Genomic DNA, 9725 nt, shown 5'->3' on the forward strand with positions numbered 1-9725 from the left:
CAAATGTAGTGATTATTTTGTTTGTAGTTTGTTTGAATAAAGATTCAAATAAGGTCCACATTTTCTAGCTGATTGATATGTTTCTTGGATCTAAAGTCTTTTTCAATTTATAAGTCCCCCTTCTCTTTTTTTCAACATATTTGTTTTAAAAAAGAAACAAATAAGTCATCTGTCGTTTATAGTTTTTAGTAGTCTAAATTCTGTAATTATGTCCCCATGGTGTTGTTGAACATGTTCCTTTGTTATCTATATTTTTGTATTGCTGGGTAAGTCTAGAAGATTCATCAGGTTCAGTCTCGATTTTTTAGCATGACTGCTTCATAAGCCAGAATCCTGGGGTGGCGCTGTGGGCTAATGCATCAGACTGAAAAGTCATTTGAACTGCAAAGTCGGTGGTTCAAGCTCACCAGCTGCTCCTTGGAAACCCTATACAGTGTTGCTGTGGGTCAGAACCACCTCGACAACACTTAACAACAACTTCATAAGTGGTAGTGTGGTCTTCCATTGTTGTTGTTGTTATGTACTATAGAGTGGGTTCTGACTTATAGCTACCTGGTACAGGGTTTCCGAGGCTGTAAATCTTTATGGGAGCAGAAAGCCTCATCTTTCACCTGCAGAACAGCTGGTAGTTTCCAACTGCTGATTATGAGATTTGCAGCCCGATTCATAACCACTATGCTACCAGAGCTCCATTTTGTTGTGGTGGTGGTTATGTGGTGGTTATGTGGTTATGTGGTTATGTGCCATAGAATGTGGTTATGTGCCATAGAATTAGTTCTGACTCTCAGACCCCTATACAGGGTTTCTGAGGCTATAAATCTGTACGGGAGCAGAAAACCTCATCTTTCTCCCTCGGAACAGCTGGTAGTTTCTAATTGCTGACCTTAAGGTTCGCAGCCTGATTCATAACCACTACACTACCAGAGCTCCTTTAGAAGGTACATAATGCCTGGTTCTCTTTTACAATGTCAGTAGCAACTAATGTTCAGTTCGTACACCAGTTAATTCCTCAGAAGTTGCCAAATGGTGATATTCTAATTGTATCATTCATTTTTCATTATCATATAAACTATTTCTATAAAGATTAATTTTCCTATATCTGTTCGATTATCCAATGATATTATTGGTATTGGTATTAAGTGCCATTGAGTCTGCTTTGCCCCATAGAGACCCTGCATATGGTTTCCAAGGAGCAGCTGGTGAGCTTGAACAGTCAACCTTGCAGATCAAACTGACCTTGCAGTCCAGCACATTAACCCACAGTGCCACACCAGGACTCACATCCAGTGATACAGTACATATGAATAACAGGATAAAGATACAATTTTTCCTTCATAGACTCATTTCTAAAATAATAAGCAAATTCACTCAGAAACATCATAAACTCATAAATTTGATATTTGTATTTAAGTCCACTGTTGCTATTCTTATTGATATTCAATTATCTGATAGTTGGTCAAACTCAAGTTGTCTCCTGAAATTTATTGTTTTAATATACTTCTTGTCTAATATGATAAGATTTTTCAAGATAAACTTGAGTATGTCCTGTCCTAGACTTGGAATCAGCCATTTTCCCAAAGATCTCTGGTTTCTGTTTGTGAAAAATAGTATTTCAAGACATTATTTTGCATATTGCTACTGAATTGATTCTTCTTTCTAGATGTCTTTATCCATGGAAATGGACAGAACTTAAAAATAAATTAGAAAATATAATATGACACTAATTTCAATATTACAAAAAATATGAAGCACCAACCATTCCTCTCAAACCCTCCCCATTCCTCATTTGGATTCAATAATATATTGCAATAATCACATAGGATTCAGAGACTGCATTCACAATTAGGGGGTTTATTAGGGAAATTAAAAGGCTGTAATTAGGGGTCCAAAATGCTGATAAATGCCCATAGGACACAACACTCCACCATAAACGTCACCCTGGAAACACTTAGCTCTAACTCCATGGGTCAGCAAATCTACCTCCCCCATTTAAGTGTTTGCAGGTACCCCACTCTACAAAGAAGCTTCCTGGCCAAAATCACCCAGCTTGCTTCATGGACTGGGAAATCTGCTGCTCTGTCTTGTATTCTGGTTCTTGATTTTGCTGCTGATATTCCTCTGCTGGAGTCCTGGTACTTATCCTACATCGCCACACCAGGACTCCTAAATTCATATAATTTCACTCAAGATTGATTGGGTCTGTAACCCATTATCAATACCTACAAATATTAATATGGCACAAGTGATTAGAGATCCCTTCCATTTCTAGCTTTCTGGATTTCCTAAATGGTTAAATGCTTATTTAACAGGCTTGGCTACTAACTGAAATGTTAGCAATTTGAGTTCACCCATTAACCAAAAAAACCCACTGCCATCATACCCATTCCAACTCATAGCGACCACGTATAGGGTTTCCAAGGCTGTAAAATTTGAAAACCTTGTCTTTTTCCCGAAGAGCAACTAGTGGGTTTTACAGCTGGCCTTGTGATTAGCAGTCCAGTGTTTGTTCTGCAGCACCACCTGGGTTCTTTTAGCCTACGTATGTTGTTTTAAGTATGGAGTCAGTTCTGACTCATTGCGACCCTGTATAGGGTTTCCTAGGAGAAGCTGATGAGCTTGAACCACTAACCTTGTTATTCAAACTGACATTGCTGTTCAGTGCATTACCCCACAGTGCCACATCTCCCCGTAGGTGCCTCAAAAGAATGGATTGGCAACCTCCTTTCAAAAAATCAGTTTTTGAAAATCCTATGGAGCACAGATCTACTCTGACACACATGTGGTCATGATAAGTTGGAATTGACTGGATAGCAAATGGTTTCTAATGACACCTAACAACAACAACAAGGGAGCACAGATCTACTCTGACACACATGTGGTCATGATAAGTTGGAATTGACTGGATAGCAAATGGTTTCTAATGACACCTAACAACAACAACAACAAGGGAGCACAGATCTACTCTGACACACATGTGGTCATGATAAGTTGGAATTGACTAGATAGCAAATGGTTTCTAATGTTCTACAATTCTAAGATAACAAGCACAGCTTCCACTTAAAGTGTGCAGATGGTAGAACCATGCTGTGAAGAACATCACATTTAAAGGAAATTATTTACATTATACATGCCAATTCTTGGCAAACAAGAGTTCTCAGATATTATGAAGTTTCAACCAAATTCCTAAGAAACAAATTTCGCACATGCGAAAATGGAAAGGTTCAAAACAGTCCTTGAGAATCCTCCCAATAAGAACAAATCCCAGTCTCCCTGTCTTCCTTCTCAGCGCAGTCTCATTTCTATTATCATTTAGTGATAATTGCAAGGACCTGCTACTATTCCTGCCATCAACTTATTTCAGTTAATAAAGTAGAACAATATGGTTGGTGTCTTTTAATTATTTAAGTAGTCATAGTGTTTTGAACTAGTTTACACTCCACCAAAAAATGAATGAGAAATCCTGGTCCTTTTTTCTCCACAATCTCATTAATGTTTGGTATACAGAGAACTTTCATCAATTTTTGACAATCTGGTAGATAGGAAATGAAGTCTTTTTGTGATCTCAATTTGCATTTTACATAATAAAATAATGAGGTTGAGCTTCTCTTTATGTGTTTATGTGTTATAGGTTTCCTTTTCTCTGAAATTTGTATTCATGCCTATTGCCCATTTTTAAATTACTTGCCTTTTGCTTAATGATTTATAGAAGGTCTTTATATGTTCAGGATACTAAATCTTTGTCAATTACATTTGTTGCAAAATATACTTTCTAGGTTTCTGGTTTGTCTTTTTACTATTTTTAGTGTGTCTCTTGATGAACAGAAGCTCTGATTTTAATGTAGTTAAATTTATCAACTTTTCCCTGTATGTTTTTAGTTCTAGTTTCTTTGATATACTTTTTTTTTCTTTTTTTGCAATCTTGAGAAAGAAGTCACTCATAGCAGAGTTCATAAAGATATTCATCTATATTTCCTTCCCTAATGTTTACAGTTTTGACTTGCTATGTTAGTATTATCTTTAATTCAATAGAAATGTATTATATTATATGGTTTTAAATTAAGCTCCAATATCATTTTTGTCCTTATGGATCCGTTTTGTTAAGTGGTTCATTTTTCCTCTGTGGTCTGCAACACAGCCTCTTCTGTATGTCAACTTTCCACATAAACATAAAACAGTTTTTCATCCATCTATTCTCTTCCATGGGTTAACTCGTCTATTTTTTCACCAGACACACACTATCTTAATCTCTCTAATTTTCAAAAAAATCTTAGTATCTGGTAGGGAGACACCCATACTGACCCTCCTTCCCCCACATACACACATCTTGTTGTCAAGTGCTGTCGAGTCAATTCTGACCCATAGCAACTCTGCATAGGGTTTCCAAGGAGCAGCTGTGAGCTTACACTGCCGACCTTGCAGTTCAGATGGCTTTGTAGTCTGGCGCACTAACCCACAGCGCCACACCAGGACTCCGTTTTACACAGCCTTTTTTCCCCAGTGTTTTGATTATTTTGGCAATTTGGTATTTCATATATATTTGGTACTTCATATATATTTTAGAAAGGAGCTATAGTAGCGCAGTGGTTACGAATCGGCCTGTAAACCTCAAAGTCGGCAGTTTGAAACTACCAGCAGTTCCGTGGGAGAAAGATGAGGCATTCTGCTCCCGTAAAGATTTACAGCCTTGGAAACCCTGTGCAGGGTCGCTATGAGTCGGAACCTACTCCACGGTACTTAACGACAACAAATTTATTTTAGAATAAGGTTTTTAAACTCCATGAAATATTTAAGAATATTTTATTGGAATTTACTGAATCTAGAATTTAATCCAGATTACTTAATCCAAAAACTTTTTATATCTACCCGTTGAAGTTTCTGTCATGGTTTTTAAAAGGATGCACATGTCTTTTGTTAGATTTCTTTCAAGATATTTTACATTTTTATTGCTATTAATAGTCACACTTCTTTTTAAATAATATTTTCTAACTGAATATCAAAAACAAAGGCCAGGAAAATTTGTACATGGATTCTGTAACAGGTAATCTTGGTGGTGGTGGTTATGTGCTGTGGAGTTGGTTCAAACTCATGGAGACCCTCTGCAGCATTTCTGAGGCTGTCAGTTTTTATAGGAGCAAAAAATCTTATCTTTCTCCCACAAAACAGCTGATTGTTTCGAACTGCTTACCGTGAGATTAGCAGCCTGACTCATAACCACTACACTATCAGAGCTCCTTAACCACTAATGTTAATGAACTATTTTTCTTCCTAATAAGTTTTTCTCTATATCCTTTTGAGTTTTCTATGTGAACAATTACTTCCTCTTCAATTAGGATAGTTTTGTTCCTTTTTTCCAGTTCGTACACCACTTATTTATTTTTCTTCTCTTAGTTGCCTGACCAAGACATCCTGTATAATAGTGATGATAGCAGATATCCTTGTTTGATTTTTTTTCAGATTTTAATTGGGATGCATTCAGCATTACATCATTATAATCTTATTTTAAATTTTTATTGTGAATTAAGTGAAGGTTTACAGACAAGATCATCAGTTTTGAATTCTACAAGTCATTCACTTTGTTTCAACTCAATGATTGTAATCCCCTCCATGCAACAACAGTTATCCCACTTAATCCCTGTGATTCTTATTTCCATTCCACTCTCCTCCCCATCCCTTCTGATTTTGTCCTTAGGTAAATGTTGCCCTTTTGATCTTGAATGGTTGATCATTCCTTAGTGATCAGACCTTGCTAGTTTTGTTGTTCACTTTATATGTCTATCTACTGCTTGGCTGAAAATTAGTCCACAAAGGTGAGTTCCTTTCCAAACCTAATGGATGGCCAGGACCATAGTCTAACCAGTAAACCTAGTCCTTTTTTTATATATAATTTTAAGTTTTGTTCTACATTTTCTTTCACTCATCATTATAATTTTATATAATAGTGCAAGAATAATCATTCAGTATAGATCTGTGTTGGAAGAAGTGCAGCCAGAGTGCTCCTTCGAGGCTAGGATGGCTAAACTTCATCTCTCATACTTTGAACATGTTGTCAGGAGGGACCAGTCACTAGAGAGAATTTTATGTTTGGTAAGGTGGAGGGTCAGAGAAAAAGAGGAAGACTCCCAGCAAGATGGATTGGCCAAGTGGCAGCATCAATGGGCTCAACCGTGGCAACAGTAGTGAGGTTGGCCCAGGATCAAACAGTGTTTCTTTCTGCTGTGCATAAGGTCACTCTGGGTTGGTACCGATTTGGTAGCACCTAACAACAACAACAACGTGATGTATACTCTAGGTTTCCCTAGATTTATTTGTCAGATTAGGAAAGCTTACTTTATTTGTAATTTTCTAAAAATGTTTTCATGAATCATTCTCAATGATTCATGAAAACATTTTTAGAAAATTACAAATAAAGTAAGCTTTAGCTTTAAAATTTCTTTAAAATTTAGATTTAGCTTTAAAATTTCTTTAAATTTTAAATTTCTTTAAGATTTAGCTTTAAAATTTCTGCATCTATTACAGTCATATCAGCACTGGACTTCAAGCCACAATGTCGGCATTTCAAACACACCAGCTCCTCCTAAGAAACTCTATTCAGGGTTGCTGTGAGTTGGAATTGACTTGACAGCCCTTAACAATAACATTGCAGTGATATAATGCTGTTGTTGTTAAGTGCCGTCGAGTCGGTTCCGACCCATAGCGACCCTGTACAGGGTTTCCAAGGGTGTAAATCTTTACGGGAGTAGAAAGCCTCATCTTTCTCCCACAGAGCAGTTGGTAGTTTCGAACCGCTGACCTTAAGGTTTGCAGCCCGATTCATAACCACTACGCTACCAGAGCTCCTAGTTCTCCTTAATTCCTTTAAAATGGTAAAACATATTAGTCAACTATGTATTATTAGGCATAACTTCTTATCTAAGATAATCATTAACTTTGTTAACATACCATTTTAATTATAATTGTTTGTATTTCATTTTGGACTTTGTTTCTACTTTCATCCTAAAATTCACCTGTAAGGTTTGTTTGTTTGTTTGTTTGTTTTTGTTTTTCAGTACTGTCATTATACTAACATCCTCAAATGAGTGGTAGGTTCCATCTTTTTCTAATCTCTAGAGAAATTCTTTTGAGGTTAGAGTATTTTTTCCTGGGATGTTTGATAGAATACATATCCTTTAAAAGAACATTTTATTGTGATTCAGGTGAAAGCATACAAAATAAATTAATTTTCCATTCAACATTTTGTTTTTTAATATTAGTTGAAATTCCCTCAATGTAACAGCACACTTTCCTCTTCCTTCCTGGGTTCCATGGTTCCATTTCCTCTTCCTTCCTGGGTTCCATGGTTCCATTTCCTCTTCCTTCCTGGGTTCCATGGTTCCATTTCCTCTTCCTTCATGCCTTTTTCTGCTTTCTGAGGTTTGTTTTTGGGCAAATACTTCCCTTTTGGTCTCATGTGGTTGATTATTCTGAGGAATATGTTCCTCACATGTGTTGATGTTCATTTTATGGACCTGTCTACAGTTTGGCTACAAGGTAATCACTTGGGGTGGGTTCAGCTGAAAGTTTAAAGGGTGTTTAAGGGCTACACCCATCTCTGTCAGATCAGTAAGTCACATCCCTATGAAAAGGAGGGTAAAGGTGCTCAAAATGTCCAGCTTTTCTAAAGTACTATGCTACTCTGTAACCCCCAGTAATCATTGTTCCTCCATTCAGTATTCTCCTCAACATCAAATGTTCCACAATTCACTGCAATATCGCACAGAACCCAAGAATTTTGTCAGGGAAATTATTCACATAGTAATGGAGGCTGGTCAGTCCCAAATCAACAGTTCAGACATCAGTCTGGAGGATTTTCCTAATTTAGATCAAATTAGGCTGCTGTCTCACAAGCTTTCAGAAGCAGGCAAATTAGGTCAGGCTGCCTATTCAAATCCCAAGAATCAGAAGTCAGATGGAAGTGAGCTTGGATAGTAAAATAAAGGTGTACACTACCACTCAAATAACCAAGATGGCTTAATTTATACCCAGCAGGTTGGCAAAAATGACCCTTCATTATATTTTCAAGTTTTTACATTCACAATTAACCCTTTTAAATTCACTCACAACTGAATCATATAAAACTATACGTATCTTCCCCCCAACTTCTCTTACCCAGACTCATCATGAAAAAATCATTTGGTGGAAGTTACAAAGACCCTGGCTAGAAGAGACATATTAAATAAGTCACTACACTGTAAATAGTATTTACATTTATTGTATATATACATCTCTTGCACATCTCTTAGTGTCTTCCTTTGCCTTTGTGATACTATGCTGACTTCCTTATTCTTTACCTTTTCCTCTACCCAAATTAATGTGAACACACATTTTCTATGTCTGAGCAATTCCATACCTGTTGTTGTTGTTGTTGTTGTTGTTGTTATGTGCCATGGAGTCGGTTCTGACTCATAGCAACCATGTACAGGATTTCCAAGGCTGTCAATCTTTACGGAAACAGAAAGCCTCATGATTCTCTCACAGAACAGCTGGTAGTTTCAAACTGCTGACTTTGAGGTTTACAGCCCGATTCATAACCACTACGCTACCAGAGCTCCTTAATTCCATACCTAGATACTGACAATGGAAAAACTTTTCCTATGTGCATGAGGAGGCAAGATTGGTAAAAAACAGCAAAATGCTGAAAACAACCAAATGTTCATCAACATAAAAAATAAATGGATAGATTATGGTGCAATCATACAACAGAATATCATTGGATAGAGGTAATGGATACACAATAGCAATATGACTGAGGAAGAGTCACCACCTCACAGTGGTTATAGGCCATGGAATTGGCTTCAACTCACAGAGACCACATATAGGGTTTCCAAGTCTGTAAATCTTTAAAGGAGCAGAAAGCCTTATCTTTCTCCTGCAGAACTGCTGGTAGTTTTGACCTTGAGATTAGCAGCCCAAATTTTAACTATTATGCCACCAGAGCGTCTTCCTCACAGTATACTAGATCTTAATGACATAGTATGGAGGAAAATGTTCACAAAGTGCATGTTAATGTTTGCTTATGAGAAGTGATAGCTTCAAACATCTATTAATAACCAGAATAAATAATGTATTAAATATGACTATAGGAAAATTAGGAGTCATAAAAAATGAAAAGAAATCCATAAAGGCCAATATCCTAGGCATTAGTGAGCTGAAATGGACTGGTATTGGCCATTTTCAATCAGAAAACCATATGGTTCCTATGCCAGGAATGACAAATTGTAGAGGAATGACATCCCATTCACTAACAAAAAGAACATTTCAAGATCTGTCTTGAAGTCCAGTGCTAACAGTGTTAGAAAAAATATCTATAAAGTGATAAGGAAGACCAGTTAATATGATTATGATTCAAATTTACACATCAAGCACTAATGTATTTAATTAAATAGATATTTGTCAAACATATTGATTTAGTAAACCATATTAAAGTTTTTAACTGTTTTCTTCACATTATATACACCTAATGTAATAAATTCCTAATCCAAGATTTTAAATTGAGAACAAACAAGATGGTAGATCAGGGAGAAGTGCAGTGAGGAGCTCTGTTAGCAACAACACAGAATACTGGACCAAACAGGCTCAGGGGATGGTGCCCAGACTCTGAACCATATATAATGGAATATTTAGAAGGTTGGAAGGCTTACACTAGGGGAATTTGTAGCAGAAGGAAGAAATCCATTGCTTTTTAATTC

The sequence above is a fragment of the Chrysochloris asiatica genome, unplaced genomic scaffold, assembly GCF_000296735.1.
Source record: "Chrysochloris asiatica unplaced genomic scaffold, ChrAsi1.0 scaffold00035, whole genome shotgun sequence".
Classification (NCBI taxonomy): Eukaryota; Metazoa; Chordata; class Mammalia; order Afrosoricida; family Chrysochloridae; genus Chrysochloris; species Chrysochloris asiatica.